The sequence below is a fragment of the Budorcas taxicolor genome, chromosome 13 (genome assembly GCF_023091745.1).
Source record: "Budorcas taxicolor isolate Tak-1 chromosome 13, Takin1.1, whole genome shotgun sequence".
Taxonomy (NCBI): domain Eukaryota; kingdom Metazoa; phylum Chordata; class Mammalia; order Artiodactyla; family Bovidae; genus Budorcas; species Budorcas taxicolor.
Window position 1 is genome coordinate 80,775,371 of NC_068922.1, and position 15,683 is coordinate 80,791,053.

The 15,683-nt window shown below is 48.4% G+C and overlaps 1 protein-coding gene across 1 annotated transcript in view; it reads left to right on the forward strand.

The window, feature by feature from the left end:
- TSHZ2 (teashirt zinc finger homeobox 2) overlaps nucleotides 1-4,519 on the forward strand; it is a 303,515-nt gene extending 298,996 nt beyond the window's left edge. Inside the window, exon 3 of the mRNA XM_052650862.1 lies at nucleotides 4,490-4,519. The gene's annotated coding sequence lies outside the window, so the exon portion shown is untranslated. The remainder of the gene's footprint in view (nucleotides 1-4,489) is intronic.
- The last annotated feature ends 11,164 nt before the right edge of the window (nucleotides 4,520-15,683 follow it).

The following is a 15,683-nucleotide window of genomic DNA, read 5'->3' on the forward strand; positions in this document are numbered from 1 at the left end:
AGCTGGCTCAGGTCAAAGTCCAGGGCTCCACCTTTATCAGTGCGTGAAAGTGTCAGTCGCTCAGTCCTGTCCGACTCTGTGACCCCCTGGACTGTGGCCCACCAGGCTCCTCTGTCCAGGGAATTTTCCAGGCTAGAATGCTGGAGTGGGTAACCATTCCCTTCTCCAGGGGATCTTCTCAACCCAGGGATGGAACCTGGGTCTCCTGCATTGCAGGCAGATTCTTTACCATCTGAGCAGCCAGGGAAGCCCTCACCTAGAAGACTCAGGTAGATAACAGTCCTAATGGCTAACATACATTGAGCACAGAGGGACCGCCAAGAAACACGGGGCAGTGTGGGGGCCTAGGACAGGCCACATGCTTTAAGCTGGGGTGGAGGGTCGGGGAAATGAGACAGGAGGTTGGGGAGCGCCGGACACGTGACAGATTGAAGGCGGCACGTCCCAGGTGGGAAACAGGAAGAGGGGCTGGGGGTCTGTTCAGAGGAAGGGGGGCACTGACAGCTGGGGGGTGGGGGTGTGCGTCAGGGCACCGCCGACAGGGCGCGAAGTCGAGGAGGGCTTTGCAGAAAGTCCTCAGAACTGTGGGTTGTTTTTCCCCCCTTGAGCCCAGCAGAAAGTCACTGGAGGGAGTTACAGCCGCAAGTGCCATGATCTACTTTCTCTTTTAGAAAGATGGTCCAGCTTCGCTGTGGAAGGAGGAGAGGGACGCAGAGAGAAGGGGAGACCAGCGATCTGACTGCAGTGGGAACAGGGGGCAGGGGCTCTGGAGAGGGGCTGGCAGAGCCGGGCGTCTGGGCCCTCAGGGGCGTGCTTGTTTAGGAAGGAGAAAGGAATCGGGCGAAGAAGACCCGGAGGGCCTCAGGACAGACCCCACAGGCTTCCCATTGTGAGACCCCCCAGCGGGCCTCCGAGGACCTGGGGCAGCAGCTCCTCCCTATCTCCCCCAGACCGCCCTCAGCTCCCAAGCTTGCTATCACCACCTGTTTGCCAGGATGAATCCATTTTGATAAAAGTGAACCACTATCTGTGTGCTTCTCTAGGAATCGTGAAAGACAAACGAAAGGCCCCTGCTGTGCCTGCCTTTCTATTTTTCAATCCTAATCTAATTCCTCTCTCCATTCTGTAATGCGGCGCCCCTCCTCCTCGGCGCATCAGCACTAGGTGGTCCCGACTTCGACGGGAGATTTACTGGCAAGATGAAACGGAGGAACACATTGTTTTTTCGAGATGATTTAATGACCTTTTTGGCATCCCCGTGACTGCTGAAATCTTCTGTAATTATTCAGTTTGGCGGCAAAGAGTTCTGTTGATCAGAGGAAGGCTGATGTAGATGTCAAATGTCAATAAATTTGCAATCCATAATTGTAACCACTGGATGCTGGAGCAGACCGGGAGACAATTCAGTCACAAAGGCCATGAATGGTTGAACCAAATTAAGCACCAAAGTATCTCGAGCGTTCGTTACGCATGCAGAAGCATTGAGTCTTTGCATCTTGCCCCAACTCTCTTTCTCTTCTCCTGACTGTTTTCCTTCCCTACCTCTGTCCTTGTTACTGTCCCCTCCCCCTGGAAATGGGCCTTCTGCATATTCTACTTTCCGGAGTCTTCTGGATCCGTCTCAACCCAGAGCCAATGACAACTGTCAAGGCAGCCACGGGTGTTCCCTAGAGAATTGCCATAAGCTCTTGTCGGTCTTGCCATTCTAGTCTCTCTGGCCCCTGCTGGCAATTCAGCATTGATTTTTTTTTTTTTTTTAATGCTTTGCTTGCTTTCTAACAGCATAGTTTGTATCAGAAAGGTCTGTGTCAGGAATTAGAGAATGTTCCTAACAATGGGGAAAAAATACCCTAATATAAAGATACCATCTGTGGGCTTGCACTTTGACAAGTCCAAGTGAACTGAAAGATGCTGGGAAAAATCTCTGAAGTCAGGAACCAAGGCATTTGCTTTAATAATACATCTAATTCCTTGAGCTCACCTTATCAAGTTTTAACCTCTGAATCTCTGAGTTCCCAGTTCAAAACTGCAGAGTCTCCTCTGTCCTTGTGTTAATTTTTAAATTATATATCATTGTAGAGAGGCCCTTGTGGTGACTGTGATGAGCCATTTTCGCATCTGAAATGGGAAATTACAACTGAACATTAGCGATTGCTTATAAATCACTGCAAGCAAAATGGCACCTATAACCACACGATATTAACTGGGAAGAAATGCAGGGCACAGAACATGAGGGCTTGGAAGGGGTGGGCGATTTTCCAGAGCGGAGGTTGCAAGCTGACGATCACTCTTCCACGTGCTGAGCCGCCTCTAGGATCTCAGCGGACCCGAGCTGGGGATCAGCTGGGATTCGGTTCTGTGGCTGCCTTTCTTTTTTATTTTTTTAAGTGGAAAGTTCTAGAGGTTGAGAAATGTGTCCTAAGTTTCACTAGGAGTTAGGGTTAGGGGAGAGGTGAATCTGAGGCAGCATTTCTGCCCCTGGAGTGTGAGCCGGGCGCTCTGCTCAGGGACACAGACGCTGAGGGGCTGCGTCCACCTCTGCCGGCGAGCGTGGAAGAGGCCTGTGGGCCAGGCCCGGGTTGGGTCCAGCCCTACCACTTACTAGCAGCAAGAGCAGATGTCCTAATCTCACTAAGATGAGTCTCTTCATCTGTAAAACGGGCATAACTGTCCTCCCTTGGGAGTCAAGAAAATCGCTGAAAAAGGTCACCTAAATGACTCTTTAGGCCAGTGATTCTCAAGCTTGAGTGTGTGTCAGAATCGTGGGCAGAGGGTGGGAGGATTATTAAACCCCCCAAGATGGCTGAGTCCCTTCCCCAGAGTCAGACTCAGTAGTTCTTAGGTAGAGACAGATAATTTGAATTTCTGACAAGCTCCAGAGGAGGAGACCCTTGGATTGCATCACCGACTCAATGCACGTGAGATTGAGCAAAGTCTGGGAGATGGTGGAGGACAGGGGAGGCTGGCGTGCTGCAGTCCATGGGGCCACAAGGAGCTGGACACCATTTGGTGACTGAACTACAAGTTCCCAGCTGACGCAGCGATGCTGATCCAAGGCCCACTGAGAACCCCTGCTTTACGCACTAGCCTGGCATGTTGTAAGTGCCCTGACGAGTGTCTGCTCTTGTTAATTTTAACTCGGTCTTTGAGCCCGCCTCATGCCCTGTCCTGGGTGAGGAAGCAGCAGGACCCGCTAGGTGGACTCCCGCTTGGTGGGCACACCTCGGCCACGCTGAGTGCTCTGTCACGTCCGACCCTTTGTGACCCCATGGATGGCAGCCCTCCAGGCTCCTCTGTCCACAGGATTCTTCAGGCAAGAATGCTGGAGGGGGTTGCCATTTTCTACTCCAGGGGATCTTCCCAACCCAGGGATCAATCCCATGTCTCCTGCATTGCAACCCGCGTGTCCTGCATTGCAGGTGCATTCTCTACCCCTGAGGCACCTGGAAAGTCCACTTGATGTACAAAATCGAGTCAAACCAAGATGGAGACTGTGGACCACCCATTAGAGGGGCCGAAGAGAAAACAGAAGCTAACGTACAGGGGCAAGAAGAGGAGAGGACAAGAATCTAGGGAAAGCAGGTGGCCTGGAAGTTTGCATGACTGCTGAGATCACTTAAAAGGGGTAGACAGTCCCAACACAGTTGTTTCTACTGAGAATTTCCCATATGAAGAGTCTTGACTGGCGGTCAGGGGAACAGGTCTTCCCCTTGACTTAACACCTTCCTTGACTTTGAAAAGATGGGCTGTATAATTGCTTGCGAAGCAATAGTTAAAACTGCTCAGCATGTTACCTCCAAATTGTGTTTATCAAAATCTCTTGTTTATAACTGACTGCAAACCAGGTCAAACTTAATTAAGTGAAACAAGGAATTTCCTGGCTCATTCAAGGACAGAGTTGGTTTTGTGCACAGATGAAGCCTAGGGTCGGCAGAGATGCGTCATCAGAACTTGGTCTTTCAGCTTCGAGTTCCTCCTTCTTGTCCTCCCCTTGAGGCAAATGACAAGATTGTCTGGACCAGCTCTAGAGTTATTTCTCTAAAAAAAAGTTAAGGGTTTGAGTGGAAAGAGTGCCTGTTTCCCAAGAGTTCCAATCAGCTGTGGAGGTTGCGTTGAGCTGGCTTGCGGGCTCACGTCCTCTTGAAGAGGTGCCCATGGCTGGGAGAATGGGATGCTTTCTTTGGTCTGGGTCAGATGTAAGCTCCTAGAAACATAGGTGGGCTTTGCACGCTTCAGTTTGGGCTGAGATTGGTCAGCCCCAGGGGCTTGCAATCAGTGTCGGGGACATGGCAGGATGACTCTGAATCCAGCTCATCTTGTTCAAGCGTGACCCAGGCCAGCTTCTCACTGTCCCGACATCTGCTCATCTTTCAGATCGGAAGTGACGGTGCGTGGCCCTGCGGTTCTCGCAGGGTCTCAGCTCAGGACCTGTGACCCCTCTCTCCCCTTTCTGCCACCCCCTGCATCTCGTCCCTGTTTGTCTCTGCAGGGCCTCTCCAGTGCGGTGCCCACGTCACCCCTTCCAGCTCGGTCTCCACAGCACTTGGGTTAGCGGAAGGACAGCCTGTCTCTCACTAGGACTGTGGCAGGGGACACCTGCCAACCTTCTCAGCTGTGCTCACCACTTCGTGCCAGTGTACCCAGCAGCCCACTGCCAGATTAGAAGTCCTAATTCAAAGCTTATATTGTAATAAGAAGGCTGACCACTTTGTGAGTGCTTCTTCTCTTTTGGGACGTCAAACGTCGCCTTCCTGAACCTTATATTCGTCATTCTTATCACTTAAACTCAACTTGAACGTCGTCTTCTTTAAGGACTGGTTCCTGAAAATCTATCTAAATCAGCAGTCAACAAACTTTCTCTAAAGGACCAGAGAGAAAATACTTTCAATGTTGTGGCCACAGAGTCTCTGTCACAGCAACACAACCTGCTGTTGTAGCGTGAAAGTAGCAACAGGTTTTCAGGTTTTAGGTATGTGTGTATGTGTGGCTATGTTCTAATACAACTTTATCAGTGGGCACTGAAGTTTGAATTTAATATAACTTTTATGGGTCATGAAATAGCATTCTGCTTTGGACTTTTTACTACTATGCATAAAATAGACGGCTAGCAGGAAGCTGCCGTGTGACACAGGAAGCTCAGCTCAGCGCTCCGTGTTGACCCAGAGGGGTGGGGTGCAGGGTGGGAGGGAGGCGCAAGAGGAGGGGATGTATGCATGCATAGAGCTGATCCCGTTGCTGTACAGCAGCTACCAACACAACATTGTAAAGCAAGTATCCTTCAATTAAAAATAAATTTTAAAAAGCTACAATGAGGTTCTTCTTCACACTGGTCAGAATGGCCATCATCAAAAAGTCTACAAATAACAAATGCTGGAGAGGGTATGGAGAAAAGGGAATCCCGAAACACTGTCGGCAGGAATGTAAATTTGTGCGGCCACTATGGAACACAGTGTTATTGAGGGTTAATACATGTAGGCCCCACGTCTGTGGTCTTCAAGGAGCTTCCTGGTGAGGAAAGAAATGCACCTTCCCACACATATCCATCTGTGATCCATTCTCTATGGGTAGCAGCCAGAGTGATTTTTAGAAGTGCCAGCTAGGTCATGCCATGTCATTAAAAATGAATAAATAAAGATTTTAAAAATTAAAAATGTAAAAACCAGTCTTAGTTTCTGGGGCCCACAGAAACAGGCGGCTAGGTGTGGCCCGCAGGCCACAGTTCGCCTCTCTGACTCTAAAGCCACCCAGCCCTTCGCGTGGCATGTTCTCATCACCCTGTTGTGTCTCCTTTGTTACATCGACGAAGCTCTGATCGTCTGTGTCTGTGCTGTCTTTGTGTCCGGCACTGCGCTGGACTCCAAGGGTACAGCAGGGAATAGATGGCATTTTCCTTCCCCTGGTGGATATTATAGGAGGAGAAAGATCAAAACCAGGAAACAAATTCATAAACAAGTTCGCGTCAGATCCATGAGGAAAGTAAAGCGCTGGGCACCTGGGGAGCAGCGGTGCTAGTTTACTCTGGGGGCTGCTGCAGGAAGGCCTCTTTGAGAGGGAAGAACTGAGGCGTGACACACTGAGGGAGCCAGCCCCGACATGAAGAAGAGGGTTTTAGACAGGGACGACAAGTGCAAAGGCCCTGAGGCCAGTGGGGGTTGGGATGCTGGGGGAAACTGAAAGAAGGACCCTGCTGCTGGAACTCCATGATCTCAGGGTCAAACAAGTTGAGTGTTTACACAGACTCAATAGTGCAGGCTACGGTTACGAGCTTAGATTATTCTGAGTTCACTGTGGGTGGGCGGGTGGTTATAAAGGGCATGGCATGACCCAGCTGGCACTTCTAAAAATCACTCTGGCTGCTACCCATAGAGAATGGACCACAGATGGATATGTGTGGCAATGCGCATTTCTTTCCTCACCAGGAAGCTCCTTGAAGACCACAGACATGGAGCCTACGCGTATTAACCCTCAACAAAAGCTTTATGAAATTAACGCACCAATTAAACCATTAACAGAGTAAAACTTGATCCCTTGACAGCAAGGCTTTTTATATCCAGGTTCTTGAAGCAGGTCAATTTATATCATAAAATTCAAAAATTACAGCTTATCACATAAAGTGACCTCCCATTATATAATGTGGCAAAACAAGCACATTAATACCAGAGGTTATAAATGTCCAGGCACTAATACAGCTTAAACATAAAATATGTTCCCATCACTTTGGGAGTAAGGATTCAAAACGAAGTTGGAATTACCCATCTAAACGGAGCACTTGATTTCTAAATCCAGCTGGAATAGGTGCAGCCCCTTGAATATTTTCCATTCTTCCTCATCATTCAATCAGCACACTTTTTCTTTTGTTATTAATATGTATTGGGGTACAGTTGCTTTACAATGTTATATTAGTTTCCACTGTACACCAGAGTGAGTCAGCCACATGGATATCTCCTCTTTGGGATTTCCTTCCCATTTAGGTCACTACCGAGCATGCGGTAGAGTTCCCAGTGGTATAAGGTGGGTTCTGTTAGTTAGCTGTTTTATGCATGGTGTGTTTGAGGTCAATCCCGATCTCCAGATTCGTCCCACCCCTCCTTTCCCCTTGGGTGTCCATATACTTGTTCTCTGTGTCTGTGTCTCTTTTTCTGCTTTGCAAATAAGCTATCTCTACCATGTTCTAGATTTCACATATATGTGTCAATATACAATATTTGTTTTTCTGGCTTCACTCTGTGTGACAGTCTCCAGGACCATCCACATCCCCACAAATGGCCCAGCTTGGTTCCTTTTAGTAGCTGAGTGATACACCACTGTATATACGGACCACATGTCTGTCAGTAGGTATTTTGGAGTGCATACTGGGCCAGGCGCTGGGATCCAAAACGACCAAAACAGAGAAGGTTTCCTGTCCCTCATGGAGCTTATGTGCCAGTGGGTAATACCTGGGGGGGGGGGGGGGGGGGTGCGGACAGGAGTCCTTAAATAGAGGCAAGAATCTCATAGTTAAGTGTTCAGAGCAGAGGGCAAGGGGTGGGGGTGGGGAAGGTTACCGCGGGCGGATGGGCAGGGAAGACCTTTCTGAGGAAGCGATGTTTCTACTGAGACCTAAGAAATGAGGAGCAGCCCATCATCCGTTAAGTGAGGGAAGAAGGTCGGCAGGCAGAGGCAATAGCTCACGCAAAGCTCCTGAGGTGAGAAAAAGCTTGGTGTGATAACTATTATTAATTGTTATAATTTATTATAGTGGATAATGTGTCCGAAGCATGATCGAGTACAAGAGCGGGCAAACTTCGTCGCAAGATTAGACAGTAAATATCGAAGGCTTTGTGGGCTGTGCAGTGTTTATCGCAGCGACTCAACTCTGCCATCCCAAAGCAAAAGCAGCGCGTACAAGAGCGGCTGTGGCTGCGTTCCAATAAAACTTTATCCATAAAAGCAGATGGAGGGCCGGATTAGGCCCACAGGCTGAACTTTGCCAGCCCCTGGTCTAGTAGGATAAGGTTTTAAGAGGGGGGTCCCAGGAGCAGACCCCAACCTCAGGATCCCCAGACACGTGATTTTTTTAAGGAACAGGCTCTCAGGAGAAACCAGTGAGGGAGCGGATAAACGCGACTGAGAAGGAGGGAAGGCAGATGCAGATGTGAGTCCTGGCAAAGCCCGAGCTCAGCCTGAACGCACCGGGAGCTCTAGGGCGCTAATTCTGCCCCCGAGTTTAGGCCCCCTGGAATAAGGGCTGGGCTCTGGGACGCCTGCGTTGGTCAGTCATTGGTGAAGGACCGTCCCCAGCCACATGAGCTCTGCAGGCGCCGGGGGTGCAAAGCACAAGCAGGCAAAGCAGCTTCAGAAGCTCCAGGCCCTCCCCAAAGGGCAGCTGCACACTGCATCTGTTAGAAGGAAAATCCCGCACAGAAGCCAGGCGTGGGGCACAGGATACAGTGTTCAGGGCATCTCGACATCGCCCTCTGCAGGCGGTTCTCACTGCGGCCAGGGTCTAAATCTGGTTTCCGAGCAGCGATGAGGCCCCTGCAAAGCCGCATCACTATGCAGGCAAGTGAGGCGAATCCGTGCGCATCGGAACCGCAGCGACGCCTCCCTACTCCAGGCGTAGTGCGTGCCAGCAACTAATACAAACAAACTAGCCAATTCGTATTTATTCCTTCTAAGTTCCAGTTTGAAGGATGCAACTAGAAAATGCACAGTCTTAGGCATCATGCATGCATGTGCGCACAGTCGCTTCAGTTGGGTCCCACTTTCTGCAACCCTGTGGGCTGTAGCTCGCCAGGCTCCCATGTCCGTGGGATTCTACAGGCAAGAATACTGGACTGGGTTGCCATTTCCTTCTCCGGGGGATCTTCCTGACCCAGGGATTGAACCTGCGGCAGGAGAATTCTTTCATCGTCTGAGCCACCGGGGAAGAATAAGTAGGCCGGAATGCTCGGGTTCGTGCAGAGTTGTGATGGGTTAGAGGTGAGAGGAACGCAAACGTGTCTGGCCACCTCCTGGCCTCAGCTTGAGTTTCTAACTGAATGCCCAGGGCAGGGGCCTTCTCCTTCCCTTCTTCCAATTCTTCCTTCATTCCCGAGAGCTCTGCCGCCTCTGACAACAGGAAGTGTGTAGCCTGGACTTGGTGAGGATGGAGTGTGTCTGTTCAGTGTGCTTCTTGGATGTCGGGCTGCCCCCTCCATCTTAGTCACGCATGCCCATCTTTTTCAATCTAATGAACTCCAACCATCAGTGCAACTTAAGTTCGGCTGTCTGTTCGTGCATAGTTAATATTAAAAATGTACTAACAGTGTGGCTGAGAAATCAAATTATGCACATAAATATGCTGGCATAGCAGAGGCGGCGGCAGAAGCTGAAGTTAGCAACACTGATGCCAGTTCACATTTGCAAATCTCCCGTCAATCTGTCATTAAACATGTTATCAAATGATGATAAGTGTATGCTTCTTGCTTGCATTGGTGAGCCGAGGCCCGGTGTTGATGCACATTAATGGGATAATACGCATTAACATAGTTGTGCTTGGATGAACGCAAAACATTTTTTATCTGTCTCAGTTTGTTTCCCCCTGTGGCCCCCAAGTAAGCGTTTTGTGTTATCAAATTGCCAAAAAAATGGGAAAACATATTACTTTTAATTAGCAAACCTTGTGGTTGGTGAGGTGGTTTTTTTTCCCCATAACACCCGCTCCCCTCCATAATTCCTGTGAGTGGGCAATAAAAGAGAGACAGAGAGAGAGAGGGAGAGAGAGAGAGAGAGAGAAAGACAGAGAGAGAGAGAGAGACAGAGAGAGGGAGAGACAGACAGAGGGAGAGAGAGGGAGAGAGGAGCTGCACTGTCTCCTTTCAGTAAAACGATTAATGTCAGAAATTCAGAAGCTGGCAATTATGCTCTGTCTTAATGCACTGGCCTTTCATCCGGGGCCCTCGCTCTTGACAGGCCTGATCGTTTCAGTTCAGTGATATGAAAGGCAGCGGAGGAAATGATCGGAGACAGCCCGGGTCCATCAGGAGGGCCGGCGCTGACACGCGGGCCTGGCTCTGTCTCCTGACGCTGCTCCACGGAGTCGTGGGCGAGGCAGACGGATGGTGGCCCCGGGCGTTGCCCAGACTTCAGGGTGTCACCACGAGGTGCGGCGGAGATGAGCTACAACCGTTCTTCCAAACTTGGGAACGGAGAAAGCGTGCAGGCCCCCAGATAGTGGGGGACATTCTATGGAAAAAGCCGCACCGTGTCCTTTTTCCTGATTACTGGGCATCTTCTCAATCACAATAACAAAGCAAGCATAGACATTGATTTCATGCAGCTGTGTTCAGTGAGAAGTCCGTTCTCCTGATGACCCAAGATACAATGGGATTAATTTTGTGTTGAAGTAAAATTTAGGAATCCTTGAGTGAACACTTCAACCTTCGTAGCCCCAGGGCTGGGCCAGTTTCGTATTTGAGAAATGGTGCTGGTGCCCAGGACTTTTTGTGACCTTCTGCAGCACTCAGGTTCTGTTCTTTTGAAGGAGATCCGTTAGCACACCTTTGGGGTTTGATTAATTCATTCATTCATCTTTGATGTATTGAACACCTACCATGTGCATGGAGTCTGCACACTCAGAGCCGCATGGACAGGTACCTGCCCTCATGAAGCCTATGGTGCTTGGACGAAACATGTCTTTAAAGAAATCGTTGTTACTGTTGAGTCGCTAAGCCATGTTCAAGTCTTTGCAGCCCCGTGGACTGTAGCCCCCCCAGGCTCCTCTGTCCATGGGGTTTTCCAGGCAAGAATACTGAGTGGGTTGCCAGTTCCCACTCCAGGAGATGTTCGAAGACCAGGGATGGAACCCGCACGTCCTGCACTGGCAGGTGGATTCTTTACCACGGAGCCACCAGAGAATCAATTTCCCTTAAGAAAAGTGTGAGTGGGGGGATACAGGGCACGGGTATGGTAGCATTCACTTCTCAAGCCCAGCGGAAACAGTCCTTTGCATTAATAATGCCAAAAGGCTATGGTGTTTGGCCTTTCCTGGATTCTTGTGTACATGTGTTTTAAAACTAACATTGACTTCTTGCCATTTAGTTTGTTCCTAAGTAGGGTGAGTGGCTTATTAATGATTAGAATTATCGTTGCTGTTATGAATGTGCTAATTAAAGAAAATTCTGTCATGCGGCTTTGTGAGGCAAGCACGACACTCCACAGTTACAGACGTCCGGGCTGGGAGTGCAGAGAAGAAAGTGTGGAAGAATTAGAAAGACAGAGTCCAGGAGGAGGGAAAGAGCTCCCGAGATTCCATCCACCGACTCCACTGTAGATTACCTTTCGGGGCATTTTCCCGACTCAGGACAGGAAGAAACCTCACTTGTCTATTTTTGAATGCAGGTGTCCCTTCTTCTCGTCTTTGTCTTAGGGGAGAAATAGCCAGCTTTTCTCAGGCTTTCGCCCTGAGGTCATCTTGTTTTCCACAAGTGCATCAGATACGTAACACTTCTGAGCTGATGACCGGGTGCCAGACGCTAGGCTAGATGCTGAGGATGTAATATGACCACACACCGTCCCTCCCTTGAGGGGAGCATGACAGCGGGGATAAGGAGAAGACAGATACGCAGTTTCAGTGCTGGACGTGAGTGTCGTGCGGAGTCACAGGCTCTCAGGAGAGGGGCGCTCAGCCTTGCCGGTAGTAGGAACAAACTACCTTATGTCATTGTTGTTGTTAGTTGTTGCTTAGTTGCTAAGTCCTGTCTGACTCTTTGCAACCCCATGGACGGTAGCCCACCAGGCTCCTCAGTCCATGGGATTCTCCAGGCGAGAATACTGGAGTGGGCTGCTATTTCCTTCCCCAGGGAATCTTCCCAACCCAGGGATCGAACCCGCATCTTTTGCTTGCCAGATTCTTTATCACTGAGCCACCTGGGAAGCCTCTTTATGTCATTAATAAGCATTTATTCAGCATTCTCAATATGCTGAACTTTGTCAGAGACAAAACTAGGCATAATGCTGATGAGTTTCCTTATATATGGAGAAATCCTGCGGCACTTCTCCAGTTGTCCATTTTAACTGCTCTGAATCCTCTAAAACCTTTCTGATCTTTTCCACTCGACTCTGAGCTCCCTCCAATACAGACACTGTGTTCGCCAAACACGGCTCAGGGTCTGGCCCGCAGGGGCGGGCGTCACTTGTGCTCTGACGTGCTCCCCAAGGGTTCTAGTTCAGATGCTGGTGACAGCAGTACAGAAGTAACACGCACGGGGACCCTCGGAATGGCCGTGGATTCGGAACGCAGCCGGGCACGTGCCGCTCACAGAGTGAGCAGCTGTTACTGATCTGTCGAATATCCCCAGAAGATCAGATGTTCTTTGATTGTCTGAAAGGTTAGTAAACTTGCTTTGAGACCAAGATTGGCAAGAAACTTGGGAAATACTAGTCACTATGCCAGCGTGGTGGTATTTTGGATTTTTTTTCTTCTAAAATTATTTCTGTGTGCTAATGTCACTTTGACAACAAAGAAAATTCAAAGGAGATGAAAGTAGAATCATTTTTTAAAAGTCAATATTTTTCTTATTTTACCTGAATTACTCACACCTTTAAAAATTTTAATGACTTCCAGCTTTTTTTTTTCCCCTCCAAGAGTATTTCAAAATGGAAAATCTTTATATTCCATGACAAGCTCTTCAAATCTCTTCCTGTCATTTGTTAGAGCAGTTTGCAATGTTTTATCTTCAAGCTTCCTTCTGGCCACTGTAAAATTCTCCTCAACCACTACCAGGAGACTGCCTACTGGAAATTATTGGGGCTTAAACATGGTGAGAAAGGCTGACTTTAGGGAAATTTATAAATTTTCTGCAACGTTGAAGCACGTCGTTGGTCAATAGGCTTGCGGTCGTTTAGTCACTAAGTCGTGTCCGACTCTTTTGTGACCCCATGGACGGTAGCCCACCGGCTCCTCTGTTCATGGAGTTTTCCAGACAAGGGTACTAGCATGAGTTGCAGTTTCCTTCTCCAGGGAATCTTCCCGACCTAAGGGTTGAACCCACGTCTTCTGCGTTGGCAGGCAGGTTCTTTGCCACTGAGCCACCAGGGAAGCCCCAGTAAGTTTTAGATTGTCATTAAGATCGCTGCTAATAGGAACCTGTTTTCCTCACATGCCTGTTTCTCCCCAGTGTCTTGGAGAACAAAAAGTCTTGGTAACTCATCAACAGTGATCAACAGGATCGCTCATTCATTTATCGGACAGATTTATTAGGTGCCTCTGCTGCCAGAAGTGGTGGCATGTTCTGGAATTGTGTCGAACAAGACAACATCCTTACTTTCAAGAAACTGACATTCTAGCAGAGGCAGGCAGATCATAAACAAAAAATATGATATGTCAGAGGCTGATAAGAAGTCAGAAGAGGAAAAGGAGACCAGTGGGTGCTATTTTAGACGGGCCTTTTAGAAAAGGCTTGTCTAAGTCGGGGACATCTGAGCTGAGGGATGAATAAACTGAAGGAGGAAGCCTGAGGTTATCTTGGGAGTTGTACAAAGTCAGTTTCTAACAATCATGCCAACTGGATAAGTCATCAGAGAAATAATACCACCGTCAAAGCATCACTGAACATCGAAATGACCGAAAATTTTGCCATGGGTGATAAGGACCATTCATCACAACCAGGGAATCCAAAGGCAATGAAAGCTAAGAATTCCCTACGTTGCTATGTTTCAGTTATAACTGTCCTCTAGATCTTCTAGCAATTACACAAGATTACAAAATCGCCCGAGAGAGAGGTGCAGCGTTTTTTAACCTTGAGGATTCATTGCTGAGGTTTAAAAAGTGAGAGACATCGCTTTAAAAATCTGTATTTGCAGCTTCTCTTGAAAAAAATGGAAAAATCGTCAGTGGTGACTCCATATTCCCACACGGAGTCGTTTGGCGCCGAGGAGCGACCTCGCCTCCGAACGGATGCGCTCCATGCTGGTGCGTTTGCTCTCATTCCCACCACTTCCCAGTACCTCACAGCGATTCATTTATGGTTTTGCGTCGATTTATTTATTTCTTTTGCTTGGTGTCTATAAGCATTTGCGTTTGGGGCCGCAGTTTTACAGATTTATACTCTTCCCACTTACCTGTTCGTCTTGGTTCGTTTGTGATTATTCAAACATTAGCTGACCTCTACGTGTCTGTGTGCACTTATTCACTCAGTCATGCCCGACTCTGCAACCCCATAGACTGGATGTAGCCCTCCAGGCTCTTCTGTCCACGGGGCTCGCCAGGCAAGAATTTTGGAGTGAATAGCCATTCCCTTCTTCAGGGGATCTTCCCGACACAGAGATCAGATCCAGGTCTTCTACACTGCAGGCAGATTCTTTACCATCTGAGCCACCAGACTATGATAAAAAGTCCTCTAAACCAAGAGCTAAACTATTTGTGTACTTTACAAGCACTTATAAAAGGTGGACTTGTGAAATGTTATATGCCAGAAAGCAGAAGAGCTAAAAGATATATACCTTCTCAGGGAGTTCTTTGTTTTATAGGGAGTAAAAATATAATTACATTCTTTATTGTATAATTTTTTATATTTTACAATTATAGTTTTACTCCACAAAAAACTCCATGAGAAGAAGGTACACATGTGAAAATATAATTATAATAATATACTGCATAATTTTTAAGTTAAGCTTTTAATAAAGTGCTTTGAGATCTCTTACTTCATTTGGTCGCTCCAGCAATCTGGGCGAGAGGAAACACAAGTATGGCTTGTTTTATCATGGGCGTATGTGGAAAGACAGGTGCAGTGAGGGGATGGATGTGTTCAGGATGACTCAGCCACCAGCATCAAAGCTAAGACTCAAGCTAGAGTCAGCGTCCACTCTCAGGAGGTTTTGTTTTGCTCATCGTAATCTCCAAAGGGCTACCTAGCTCACTTCTAGTTTTTGTAAATGAGTTTTATTAAAATACAGCCACGCCATTTGTTTAGATATTGCTGTGGCTCCTTTCCTGTTTTAACGGCAGAGCTGAGCGGTTGTGACAGAGACTGTATGGCCCCCCCAAACCCAGAATATTTACTGTGGTCCAGTTGCTCAGTCGTGTCTGACCCCTTGCGACCCCATGGACTGCAGCACGCCAGGACAGTACGCCCTGTCCTTCTCTAGCTCCTGGAGCTGGCTCAAACGCATGTCCATGGAGTCGGTGATGCCATCCAACCATCTCATCCTCTCTCGTCCCTTTCTCTTCCTGCCCTCAATCTTTCCCAGCATCGGGGTCCTTCGCATCAGGTGGCCAAAGTATTAGAGCTTCAGCCTTAGCTTCAGTCCCTCCAGTGAATATTCAAGATTGAATTCCTTTAGAAAATATGTATTGTCTGGCCCTTACCAGAGAAAGTTTGCTGATCCTTGCCCCGTGTGAAAGTGTCAGTCACTCAGTTGCGTCCAACTCTGTGCAACCCCAGGGACGGTAGCCTGCAAGGCTCCTCTATCCGTAGAATGCTCCAGGAAAGAATACTGGAATGGGTAGCCATTCCCTTCTCCAGGGAATCTCCCTGATCTAGGGATCGAGTCGAACCTAGGTCTCCCATATTGCAGACAGATGCCTTACCGGCTGAGTCACAGGGAAGCCCTTGCCCTGTGTGGTAGATCTTACTGGAGGTGGGGTAGGAGGACGGAGAGAAGTGACGTGGTCATGCCCCCCAAGAACTTGAAAACTGAAGGAAACCTCTCTAGTTCTCATG